An 11,174-nucleotide genomic window follows, 5' to 3' on the forward strand; every position below is an offset into this window, starting at 1 on the left:
TATTAGTGCATATAGAAAATTTACTACCTTTCATTTATCAATTTTTGAAAGACAAATTTTAATATCAAGAAGAGGAACTATTCATATTTTGTCAAGATTTATATTTGGCCAACTATATACAGTCAGCAATGTTGACGATGATAAACATGGCATCCAAGTCAGCTACCACATTAATGGTAAATTATTTAACTTGTAAATGAGACAAGCCAAGACTAAAATGAGAGTGAGTTTGGGCATGACTTTTTGTTGGCATATGATTGTACACTCAATGCAGCCTCTAAATTTGAGATTAAACAACATATGAACCAATTCTCTGCGGCTTTTGCTAATTTTGGCCTAATAATCAACACCAAGAAAACACAAGTGTTACACCATCCAGCATCATGCCATCCATATGTGGAAACATTGTTACCAAAAATAGAGACGTTTTGAATATGGTGAATAAGTTCACTCACTTAGGCAGTATATTTTTCAGGGATGTACACTTTATTAATGAGGTCAATGTACACATTGCCAGAACTAGCTCAGTTTTTGAGAGGCTCTGAAGGAAAGTCTGAAAGAGAATACCAATCTGAAAGTCTTTGAAGCGATTATGCGGACCTTGTTGTATGCCTGTGAAACCTGGGAAGTATACCAAAGTCATGCCAGGGACATATCTGATACTGAGGTCCATCCTTGAGTTAAACTGACAAGCATTCAAACTCCACTATTGGAAACACAGCTCTGACAGGCTGACCATTTTGTTTGAATGCCAAATGAATGTCTGCATAAAAGACTATTTTATGGACAACTCACACAAGGTAAGTACTCACATACTGGTCAGAAGTAGGGATATAAAGATACTCACAATGCTTCTCTGAAGAATTTTGGAATCAATTGTGAGACACTGGAGACATTTTCACAGAACTGTGTAGCATGGTATGCCCTCATTAAAGAGGTTGCTATCTATACTCTATGAGCAAAGCAGAACTGAAGTAGTTCAAAAGAAATGTGAGATGCACAAATTTAGAGAATCCACTCCAAATGTTCACATGGACTCTTTGTGCCTGAACCCTTATTTATTTACATGCTATAACTTGACTCTAATATAGTGATCTCATTTTGGTCCTCTTTGAGAGTGATAGATATCTACTAACAGTCAAAACAAAATGAAACAATCACAAAATAAGATAATTTGAGATTTGGAATGTAATCCAATGGAGATATGATCTGACTCATACAAAAATGAAATCCAAGTTCTGATATGCCCAAAAAATGGTTGTCCAATTGATGTTTTCTAGGAAGAGAGAACCAATGACTCCTTAAAGCCACTCCTTCGACCTGTAGACAACATTGATTTTTAGAAGTTTTTCCTACCATTATAACTAAATTTGCCTTTCTTTAATCTTGATTATAAGAGAAAAAAACCTAATTTGTCTTCTAAATGAAGGCATTATAATTATTTGAAGAAAACTATTATGGCCCCTCCTACTCGCCACAGTGTCCTTTTCTTGAGCAAGATATGTTCAGTTCCATAAACTGATTGAAGATCCCTTATCAACCAAAGTGATCTTTTGGATACTATCCACCTAATCAGTATCCTTCTTAAACTGTTGTACCCAGAAATAATAATTATATTTTATATTATTCTTATTATGCCAGAGCATACTAGTGACATCCTACCCCTATTCAGGAAGTTATCTTTCTCAATAAACCCCACGGTCACAGGTCTTTGGTTGCTACATCAATCTGCTGCTTAATTGAATTTGGAATTTACTAAAACCTGGAATTTGTTATTGTTGTTGTTGTTGTTGTTTTAAAGAATTTCTATCTAACGCCACCACACCCCTTCTACAGCTGATTTATTTTTCTGCCAAAATGAAAGATTTTACCTTTATTCCTGTTCAACTGAATCTTCTTATATTCAGTTTAAAGCTCAAATTGTGAAGAACTTTTTAGATCTTGACTATCATCTACTTTGTGAGCTATCCCTACTAGCTTGATTTTATTGGAAAAATTGTTGAATAAACCTCCTATGTCTCTATGCAATTAATTGTAACAATCTCATCTGTCTGTCCATATATCCATCTTCTATCTATTTATCTACCTAACTACCAATATCTAGGTGTGTGTATATATGTTGTGTGTGTGTGTGTGTGTGTGTGTGTGTGTGTGTGAAGTGTAGGGAAGAAATCCCTGGAGTATGCCACAGAAAACATTTTGATATGTTGCTATTGTACAGGTCACAACTATTATTTGAATCAGATAAGAAATGAAGATCAGATTCTACCTCAAAGAAATATCTATTCCAATACTGTCAAATTCAAAGAGAAATAGATAACTCAAATCTGCAAATCGACTTAGAAAATAGTCAATATTATCCATCACATATTTTAATTTTTTTAAATTTTTATTATTCATTTTCTAATTACAAATTATTCTGGTTCCCACTAGCTCTGAAGAGTTCTTTTTTTAGGTTGAGTCATTTTGATATTTCTGTTCTAGTCCATATAATTTCATCTTCATTATGAAAATAGTATAAGATACATTACAAAAAGTTTTACTATAAATAGGTATTCTGTAGTGACAACATTCCTCTGATCTAATCATTTTCAACAAAAAAGAAAAAAATACTCTATGTGCCCTATTGGTGACTTCCTCTGTTTTTTTGAACAAATACCATTAAGTAATATCTTTAAAAAACTGCTTTTCTTTCCATATATTTCACAACCATATGCTGAATGATTGATTAAAAAAATTCCTTTGACCTAAAGTTCACCAGCCTTTATGTTGCAGAAAAATTTGCTTTCACTTTAATTAAAAACAGGATGTTTACCTTTTTTAAACTTCACTGTAATTATGCCTTTTCCCATGATCTTTCAAATACCACTGACAGTGAGGGCCTTGTCAAGAACATCTGTCACTTATTTAATTACACAAGGATGTAATTCATCTGGTCCAAGTCTCTTAAATTCATTTAGACAAGCTGAATGCATTCTTTCATAGGTTCTGGCTTCTTCTTAATAATTATTTTCTTACATTTATATGAAAAGTTAATTCTTCTTGTTTCAAAAAGTATAAATAAAATAACAATATACCAGCCTTGCATTCCTCCTCCTCTCAATTAACATAGTCCCATACTTCTCAATCAATGATCATGTATGTTTTTTGGTTCTCTTTTTTTCTTCCTATGTAATAAACAACAAACAAAATGATCATCAACAAAATATATTGTTGTCCTTAACTTCTCTTGACAGCCTAATTTCATCTTGAGATTTAGCATTACTAACACCAAATTTCAAACAATATACCAAACTCTTATAAATACCTTTTGTTATCTTTTCCATTTTTGTCTTCTTTATAAGAACTAAGTTGGTTAGTAACTTAGCTTTGTATTCACATTGGTCATGTTAAACAAGGCTCTCTTTTTTTTTTCTCAACACAATGTAATTGTTTCCTTTGGGTCTTTGAAATTCCTTTCTTAACCCTTATACTTTATCTTACTTCCCTTCATAAGACCCTAGATAATTTTCCGAATTTTGTTTTCCATAATTATAGAGCATGATTCAAATGTGGCTGAAATTTTCTCTTTTATCACAAACCCATAGAAGAAATGGTCATTTATTTCTAGGGTTCCCATCATTTCCAAAATAGATAACAATTCCTATTTGTTTATAAGCATGATATCAATCATAGAATATTCCTTTATGAGTTTATTTACCATTTGAATGTTGTTGTTCATCCATTATTCTCTAAAAGGACAGGTAATATCTTGAGGGTAATGTTTTAACTTCCAGGTGAATTGGATTTAAGTGAGGTAGAACTGTGCAAAGTAAATGGTCTCACACTCTCCTCCAGAGTAATCAAAGTCCAGTGGTTAGACAAAAATCAGAATGAGTGCAGCTAGGTGATGCAGTGGATACTTGCACTGGTCCTGGATGCAGGAGGACCTCAGTTCAAATCCAGCCTCAGACACACTTACTAGCTGTGTGACCCTGGGCAAGTCACTTAACCCTCATTACCCCACAAAAAGAAAAAAAAATAAAATCAGGATGCCTGGCAATGGCCCAACATGCAGTGGGTGACTTTTCCCTTTCTAACTTAGCATCTTTCCCAGGTTTCAATATTTAATTACTAAAGAGGAGGCAAGAATTGAGACAAAAGATGTCTTAGTTTACCATCACACACACACACACACACACACACACACACACACAAGGAGAATAGGGTGAAGGCTACTTTTGGCCATCCAATGAAAGCCAGAATAATTTGGTTTTAAAGGGTAGTGAAGAAGTTATATTTCAAACAAGATAGACTTTTTAAAAACCTGTTTTTTTCAAAGCTCTATTTCCAAAAATCATATATTACAACTGTGCAGAACAAAAAGGAAACTGCCCCAGCTTTTTGGGAAAAAAAATTATGTTTAAAAAAATCTAGCTCCCAAACCCCCAAAGATCTTACAAAATACAATCAAACAAAATGAAATTCTTATACATAGAGTAGCCACACACAAGAATAGTACACCTCAAGAGGAGAGAGGCATGAAATGTATCAAGGGAAGAAGGAGGAAGAAGGAAGAGGAAGAAGAAGAGGAGGAAGAAGAGGAATCTTACAGTGAATGTCTGACAATTGATTTGATTGATGGTTTTACATATACACTAGAATGCATAGGGCATGCCCCATTAAGATATGTTTTAATTTTCATCACTGCTGATATGGGGTTGGAACATATCAAGGAATTTTGAAGTATAAAAGTTTAGACTGGCTTACTAGCTAAAGGAAGGACACTCCTTGAGATGTAAGGGAGATAAACTCTTTAGGCTTGGCTTCTGACTGGTTGGTGCCAGGGGACAGAGATAACTCCAGAGATGAAGACCATCAACCCTCACTCAAGCTTTCCCCTCCCCCAAAGGTAACTTTCCATAGTCAGGTGGTCACCCCATCTGTCCTTCCATCCATCCACCATCTGTCCTCTATAAAAGCTTTTGCCTTTCATCTATTTGAGGAGATAGGTATCTCAGAAAATCATGTTGCTGAACCATTTCCCCTTTATAGAAGTCTTTGCCTTCACTCTTGGTTCCTTTCTCTAGTACCTAAATAAAAGACAATTTTGTTCAAATTGAATTTGCATGTGAGAGGGTCTATTTTTCTTTGCAGGGCAAAGAGGGTTAAGTGATTTGCCCAGGGTCACACAGTTAGTAAGTGTCAAGTGTCTGAGGTCAGATTTTAACTCAGGTCCTCCTGAATCCAAGAATACTTAAGAACCACCCCCATCAACAATTTCCCCCATAGCAACCTCATTCTTATCTGAATGATGAAACTTTCACTAAGACAACTTTAATAAAGATAGTTGTTCTGCCATTGGCAGAAAGAGAGAAGGAGGGAGGAAAGAAAGAGGAGAGACAGATATATAGATAGAGACAGAGACAGAGAGATTGACACAGAGACAGGGACAGGCAGGGAAAGAGACAGAGAGACAGACACAGGCACAGATTCACCAAACTAGAGAATCAATGTTCTTCATTACTAGTTTATCATCCATTTATGTCAGGCTTATTATTTGTTTCCCAAGTCCTTTATTTATTTATTTTTCTGTCTAGGTGAGCTGTAATATCCATTAATAATACAATCACTTTTATTCTCCCCACATTGATTTCACCCAAATATTCATAAGCATTAATTGTCCTAGGTCCTGGATTTCTTCATGTGAGTATAACTTCTAAATATAAAGTATATCTTCTAAACATTCCTTCCCATTTACTTTTTTTTCTTTTAAAATAGTATACCCATGTAGAAGTAGTATTCATTTTCAAGTTTCTTCCTACTCTGTTTCAGAAATTTCAATGAGGTTAAATTTTAAACTTCTCATTTGGTCAGTCTGCAAGTATTCATGGGCAGTATTATGGACAGCTAGGTAGTGCATTGGAGAGAGTACAATACTAGGAATCAGGCCAATCTGAGTTCAAATGTGGCATCAGACATTTACTAGCTATGTGATGCCAGCCAAGTAACTTAACCCCTGTTGGCCTCAGTTTCTTCATCTGTAAAATGAGCTGGAGAAGGAAATTTTCAACCACTCCAATAGCTCTGCCAAGATAATCCCAAATGGGGTCAGAAAGAGTGAGTCATGACAGGAGCAACTAAACAAATATTTTTGATATACTTATAATGTACCAGATATTATAATAAATTCAGGAGGTTTTGTTTCTTCTCTAAATAGTGGAAATTTTTGGATAGACATTTGAGGCATGGGTTTTACTATTGTTCTTCTTTCTTTTCTTTTTTCACAGGAACTTCAAATTATCTCTGTAATAATTTTTCTTCATTGTTCATTTCTCTTGCCAATCAGTTTTAGTTTAAAATAATTTTGTTTATATTTGTAAGACACTCAGACAAACATATTTTTACCCATCTTTGTTAAGTATAGTCCATTTGGCTAAGACTCTATTATCTATATTTTAAGCTGTATTCCAGAAGTCTCAATTGCAGAACCAATTATTGCCTTCTTGGACAGATCTTTATTTCTGAAATCATATATATATATATATATATATATGTATACACACACATACCTATGTATATATGTATATATATATGTGTATATATATGTGTGTATATATATATTTTTTTTTTCTCTATCTTCAGTATAATTGTTCTTCACTGGACAACTGGAAAACACTGAAAAACATGACTTTTATCTATGGGGCCTTCAATATCTTATCCCAAACTTCATAATAGTTGGCATAATAGTTTCTTTTTGGAAGCACCAAATGAATTACCAGAAATTAGTCTTCGTCGATTGTTTTGAAGTCATTGGAAATTCTGTTTATATCTTGGATATAAGTCACATGAAGAGTATATACATCTCTATTTCTGTTATCAGTTCAGCTGCCAGAATATACCTGAGCAGATATTCACTATTGAATAATTAATTCCAACTGAAAAAAAATCATCATATGATTAATTATTTTTCTACATAATTCCTGTAACCCTTTCTCTGTGTAGCTGCTGTTTTTCCTTCCTTCTACCCATGAGGTTGCCCCAATATCATGTTTCTTCTTAAAATGTCAAATGAAGATGGGGTTTCATCTCTTCTCTTGTACATAGGATCATTGAGCTTCCATAACAAAGGGGGGGTCAGAAAATCCTAATATGTTTGTGTTCTAAAAATCTCTGTCTGAGTTCGATATTATTGCTGATTTTATTACTTTAACTAGCAATGATAATGGAAAGAATTAATTCCATTCAATATTATTCCTCACTGTAATAAGGGGAAGAAAATTAGGTGTTCTAAGAAATTCTTGAACTATGTCTTGAGCAATGAAAAATAGATAATTCAGCCTTTTCTCTCATTCAGACTAGTTTTCTCCACAATCAATCCAATTAGTAAGATTTTACCGTGTAATTGGGATACACAAAGGCACATCAATCTGGTTACTTGTAAAGAAAGATTGTTTTGTCAAAACAAAACCGATTACGAAAGTGTCCAGTAACTTCTGAACAAGTTTCTGTTTCTACTTTGAATAATATTTTAATGTAGTGATTTTTTTACATCTGGAAATTCTAGCAGAGTGAAATCAACAACAAAGAGAAATATAGAAAACTGGTAAAGTGTCAATTTCAACAATAAAAAAGGTTTTACTTTTTTAAGATAGTGAAAATAAAAGTTAAAGGATCCAATAAAATATAATGGAATAACAATTCAGAAGGTTTGAAGAATTCATAGTATATACAATTATAAATAGAACTTTGTACTTCAATAGCCCGAAATGCTGTCATAACCATTAACTTGTCAATGTTCTCACAATAATTGTGAGACATTATTTCAGATTTACAAGGGGAAATTTTGAGAAATGAAAGATTAAGTGACATTTCAGACTTTTCAACAAATTGCTCAAAAAAGAGCTATTGAAAGAAATAAATTCCCTGCTGATATAGCTGCTGGACAAAATACAGTTGCCAGAAATTGTAGATTGATGTTAACAACAACAACAGTAACAAAAGACCACTGGAACATGGTTATACCATTGTGGGCATCAGTGCAAGGAGTGATATTGCCCTCCTTTCTAACTTCAGGATATATTCACAGTCTTTAAAAATTGTGCAAGAAAAGTTGAATATATGTATAGCTGACATTGATATAGTACTTTTAGGTTTGGAAAGCACTTTACATACATTATCTCATTTGGTCTTCAGAATAGTTCAGAAATTTAAAAACTAATGACACTGTTATCATCATATTAGAGAGAAGGAAACTAATTTTATGGATGAAGCTCAGACAGGTATTCTCAGAGAAAAAGAAAAGATAGAAGGAAAATCTTTGCATTTGAACTGTGATCTCTTTTGACTTGTAGTCTAGCACTCTTATTACTAGATCTGCTGACAAATGACCATAATAGAAGTTATGTAGAAACTCAACCAATTTAAGAGGAGATAGAAGGAAAGAATCTTCATGTAGGCAGAACATAGCCCAGAGCAGAAGTTTTGTAGTTAGCTACTATCTTTACCTAACATCTACTTCATATCACATTACCAAAATATATTTATTTGATATACTCATTGAATAAATTTTTGAAAATAGCCATAATAATTTTTCACAATGGATTGGACAGGGAGGAAGAGTCTCAAAGAAAACAGTCATTATCAATCCTATCATCACTGTAATTTTAGCATTTATTATTTGTCACATTATCCTATTTGACCTTCCCAATAAACCTATGATAGAAATTATATAATTATGACTATTTTGATTTTATAGAAGAGGAAACTAAATTTCTGAGAGATTTTAGTGATGTGTCCAAATGCCACTTGGTCAAGAAGTATATGAAAACATAGAAATTAATTATCACAAGACAAAAACAAAACAAAACAAACAAAAAAACAAACAAAAAACCCTCTTCTATATCCCATATGTAGACTTCTAGCATTCTCAAACTTCAATAATCCCTCTGGAAAGCCAAATAATGGTGTAAGGCCACAGTGTTGGTATACATAATACAGTTTCACTTCTCATAGAGGTATGAATTCCTGAGCATTTCAACTACCACTGGCCCCTTTCAAGACACTTTCAAGATGTCCTGACCCTTTGTTCTTAATTCTCTGGACCATTAAAAGTCTGCCAAATAGGCTTCTTTAATGGGTTTACTTTACTCTTAGGCCTAGTCTTCCCATCTTCTTTGGGAAGAATAAGATAAATGGTATCATTATGTACACCTAGTATCCAGGGATGTCTTCTTCTTGGTGCTAAAACAAAAAAAAAATCAATGCTTCTAACAAGAAATTATTCTGAAGTGCATTTAAAGATGAAAAGAAATAATAATTCATTTAATAGCACACCAATATAAAATTTAAAGATACATCCATTGACACGTAATATGAAGTTTTATAATCAATATAATTGGCCAGATATCACTCTATCAATAAGACTTTTAAAGATTATAGGTTTACGGGGGAAGCTAGGTGGCACAGTGGATAAAGCACTGGCCCTGGATTCAGGAGTACCTGAGTTCAAATCTGGCCTTAGACACTTGAGACTTACTAGCTGAGTGACCCTGGGAAAGTCACTTAACCTTCATTGCCTCGCCAAAAAACAAAAACAAACAAGAATATAGGTTTATATATACATACATACATATAAGATTCTTGATATATTTATGTGATGGTTACCTGAAACATCATATGCAATCTAGGCCATTAGCTAATATGTCTATAATTCTAAAGTCTATAAGCTTGGTGGTATATATAAAACTAATTTGGCAACCAGTATTTCAAGTTTCATGATTCATACATAACTTGTTCAATGAAAATAAATTCAGCAGCATTGTCTGAAACACAGATTAAAAAAAACAACAGAATGGAAGGATTATTCTGATTCCAAAAAAGGAGGCACCTCCTGGTCTCCTAGCATAGAAAATTAGCCTGTCAGGCAAGTTTTATGATGAAGCATGGAACAGTGGGAATTACAAAAATGATTGAGTAGTTTCTAATCAAAACTAATTCTTGTTGAAGATGGGAAATATTCTCAATTTGATTTAGAATTTTTATCAATTATATATTGAACGAGGATAAATAAATTTACATAATGTAGGAACAAAAGGGGGAATTAAAATATAGAAAGTTATAAGAAAGATGAATGTGAAGCTAAAAAAAATATAGATCACCTATTGGGCAAAGGAATGAGAAAGTGAGACATAAAATAATACAAAAGAATGAATTTCTACAGTTATATACTCCAATTTATTTCTTATTACCATATTGACAAATCATTAAGAAATTGAAAAGAAATGGAGCAACAACATTTTTCAATGAAAAAAATTAGAAATTGAATGAAGATTTAGTAAAACATTTACTTTGGCCCACATGTATTTCCATACTTTCTATTCTTTTGCCAACACAGACATCTTAGTCCACTGGTTCCTCTCTGGCAATAGCTCCTCTTCTTTTTTTTTTTTTCCTTTGCTGGGTCCTTGATCTTATTCTGGATATTTAAGTCAATTGTTGCCCAAGATTCTTTCCTTTAGCCTATACTCCCTATATATGAATTCCTTTTTACAAACTCATTCATACTCTTGGTTTTAACTATTCCCTTTATTTATTCTTTATTTATTCATCTATCTTCCTATCTATCCATTCATTCATTCATTCATTCATCTATCTATCTATCTATCTATCTATCTATCTATCTATCTATCTATCTATCTATCTATCTATTTATTTATTTATTTTGGCAATGAGGGTTAAGTGACTTGACCAGGGTCACACAGCTAGTAAGTGTCAAGTTTCTGAGGCTGGATTTGAACTTAGGTTCTCCTGAACCCAGGACCAGTGTTTTATCCACTGTGCCACCTAGTTGTCCCAAGCTATTGACTTTAAACAAAGGACTCTTTTCTGAATTTTAAACCCAAATTTTTCTTCCAAACTTGATATCAAGTTTCTTTTCTTTCTTTCTTTCTTTTTTTCTTTCTTTCTTTCTTTCTTTCTTTCTTTCTTTCTTTCTTCCTTTCTTTCTTTTTCTTTTACATTTATCATATGTCCTTTTGGAAATCTAATGAAACCTATAGATCTTTTCACGGAATAATGTTGTAAAATGCATAAAATATGACATGATATTTTAATTTAAGAAATGAAAGCTTAATTTCAAATAATTTTCACTCTCTTTATTCCTTATAGCTCAATTGCTAATATGTGTTGTATAA

Source organism: Dromiciops gliroides, chromosome 1, assembly GCF_019393635.1.
Source record: "Dromiciops gliroides isolate mDroGli1 chromosome 1, mDroGli1.pri, whole genome shotgun sequence".
Lineage (NCBI taxonomy): Eukaryota > Metazoa > Chordata > Mammalia > Microbiotheria > Microbiotheriidae > Dromiciops > Dromiciops gliroides.